Raw genomic sequence first — 2974 nt, 5'->3', positions numbered from 1 at the left:
TTGTCTTTCCTTAACCTAACTTCTAAGAGAAGTCGTAGTATCAGTATTGTCTCGCGCGTTCGTACATTTCTTCAGAATCCAAACTGATTTTCCCTGAAGTGGGCTCCTACCAGTTTTTCCATTCTGCTGTGCAGAATTCGTGTTAGTATTTTGCAACCATGACTTATTGAATTGATAGCTCTGAATTTTCGCACCTCTCAGCACCTCCTTTCTTTGGAATTGGCATTATTATATTCTTCTTGAAGTCTGACGGTATTTCTCTGTCCACCCATCTTGCACACCACGTGGAAGACTTTTGTCATGACTGTTTCTCCCAAGACTATCAGTAGTTTTGACGGAATTTCGTCTACAAAAAAAAAGTTCAAATGTGTGTGAAATCTTATGGGACTTAACTGCTAAGGTCATCAGTCCCTAAGCTTACACACCATTTAACCTAAATTATCCTAAAGACAAACACACACACCCATGCCTGAGGGAGGACTCGAAGCTCCGCCAGGACCAGCTGCACAGTCCATGACTGCAGCGCCTTACACCGCTAGACTAATCCCGCGCGGCTTTCATCTACACCCGGGACCATTTTCGACTTAGCCTTTCAATGCTCTGTCAAATTTTTCACGCAGTATCATATCTCCTATCTCATCTTCATCTATGTCCTCTCCCATTCTACAACATTGCCCTCAACGAAATCTCTCTTGTACAGACCCTCTATATACTGCTTCCACCATTGAGCTTTCCCTTCTTTGTTTAAGACTGGTTTACCACCTAAGCTCTTGATACTCGTGCAGCTTCTTCTCTATTCTCTAGTTTTTCAGTATGCGGTTTCTGTCCTTCCCTAGTGATACATACTTCTAAAGCTTTACATTCGTGCTCTAGCCATTCCTGCTTAGCCTTGTTGCACTTCGTATCAATATAATTTTTTAGACGTTTGTATTCCTTTTCGCCTGCTTCATATACTGCATTTTTCAATTTTCGCCTTTCGTCAATTAAATTCAGTTTTCCTGTATTATTTAAGGATTTCCGCTAGGCCTTGTCTTTTTACCTATTTGATACTCTGCTGCCTTCACTGTTTCATCTCTGAAAGGTACTCATTCGTCTTCTACTACATTCTTTTCCCCTGTTCTATTCAGTCGTTCCCTAATGTTCCCTCTGAAACTCTCAACAACATCTGGTTCTCTTAATTTATCCAGGTCCCTTCTTTTTAATCTCCTACCCGTTTGCAATTTCACTGATTATCTTTAATAATTTAGAAGACGAATGGCGACTTGCAAGTAGCCATTAAAAAGATCCAGTTCCTACCCTGTTAAATACGTGCGTATTACCGACTTTTCAGTCGTTTTTTTGAAAGAAAAACACCTGACTACACTATATTTTTTCCTTTTCCAGAGAGCTAGGGGGAGAGGGGTGGGGCAGTGACCCCTGTTCCGTTGCCACCGGTTACGGGCGCCATAGTACGCTGCTGCTCACGCATCGGACTGCACGGTGCTGTTTCGGATCCGTGCTGTGCGGCTAGAAGCTACCGGCCGATACGTGCGTGCAGTGTGAGCAGGTGGTTCGTTGGCCACGCGGCCGCATAAAGCACGCTCCCCGTCGATTCTCCGCGCGGTGCGCCTCGTTTCGATATTAAAACAAAATTAGCGCCGCCCGCGGAACAAAAAGCTGAAAGCGCTGCGGAGGGTGGGTTAATCAGGGCGCGCCCGGGGCAAGGAGGCCCGCCGCCGGCCCAAATGTTTCTAATTGCGGTGTCGCTGCGCGCCGCCTAATTGCTAATAAAAAATAATTCCGGACTCGTTCGGATCGGTTTTAATTCACCGCGTCTCGAAATAAAAATAGTAGCGGAGCTGCAAATTTGTTAAATATGTGTGGTCCGAGCAGAACATTAATTGAGATCTTAATAAGCTGAAGATTAGAGAATGCATTAAAACAAAATGGATCTCTCTTCCTTCTCCAGAAAGCTGCACAACGGAGTTGATGACGTATACCCTTTGAATGAATTGTTGGTGGTATGGGGAAATTTGTGGGTTTGTTTTGCTTTCCATTTATGTCATGTTGTGCTGATACGACATCTCTCCATTCTCAGGTGTTCGGTTCTAGTCCACGTGTGGCAAGACGGGAGATGGTGGCTTATGTTTTGTCATCACGAGAACGCGAGACAGTGATCTGGATTAAAATCAATATTGCCAAAACAATAAAGCCATTCTACAACGTTACTCTTACCTGTTAACATCAACGTGTTATGAACAACTTTCCGTCTCCTCAGAGGACATTATTAAATTTTATATTTTTCAGCACAGCTCTCAGATAAACAACACTATGCTATTCTGTCCAAAAATGGCATAATGAAACCTTGTCTATGAAAAAATACAGATGGTATCGAATAGAATGTAAAACCACGAGCCAGCTACTGTAATTAATCTACTTATGAACATACAAGCCAACGGCCTTGCTGCAGTGGTAACACCGGTTCCCGTCAGATCACCAAAGTTAAGCGCTGTCGGCCTGGGCGAGTACTTGGATGGGTGACCATCCGGTCTACCGAGCGCTGTTGGCAAGCCCTTGTGAGGCCAACTGAGGACCTACTTCATTGAGAAGTAGCGGCTCGGGTCTCGGAAACTGACATACGGCCGGGAGAGTGGTGTGCTGACCACATGCCCCTCCATATCCGCATCCAGTGACGCCTATGGGCTGAGGATGGCACCGCGACCGGACGGTACCGTTGGGCCTTCATGACCTGCTCGGGAGCAGTTTAGTTTATGAACATACAGGGTGTGACAAAAATGTGCGACGCAAATTGCAGGATACATTCCTCACACGTTGACAGGACAGATTCCTTACACGTAGACGAATAAATTGTCTTATATGGATATGGGTCTAGAAACGCTTTGTTTCCATTTTACATTTCATTTTCTCCAACTCATTAATCATGGGAAACACACACAGACGGAACGCACCAGCATACCACATGCGACTCTTTCTC

General features: G+C 44.8%; 1 pseudogene; it reads left to right on the top strand.

Moving 5' to 3' along the window:
• The first annotated feature begins 2430 nt into the window (after positions 1-2430).
• LOC124799518 lies at positions 2431-2548 on the top strand (annotated as a pseudogene).
• Positions 2549-2974: the final 426 nt, after the last annotated feature.

This window comes from Schistocerca piceifrons, chromosome 5, assembly GCF_021461385.2.
Source record: "Schistocerca piceifrons isolate TAMUIC-IGC-003096 chromosome 5, iqSchPice1.1, whole genome shotgun sequence".
Lineage (NCBI taxonomy): Eukaryota > Metazoa > Arthropoda > Insecta > Orthoptera > Acrididae > Schistocerca > Schistocerca piceifrons.
This window is presented reverse-complemented; position numbering and strand designations above follow the sequence as displayed.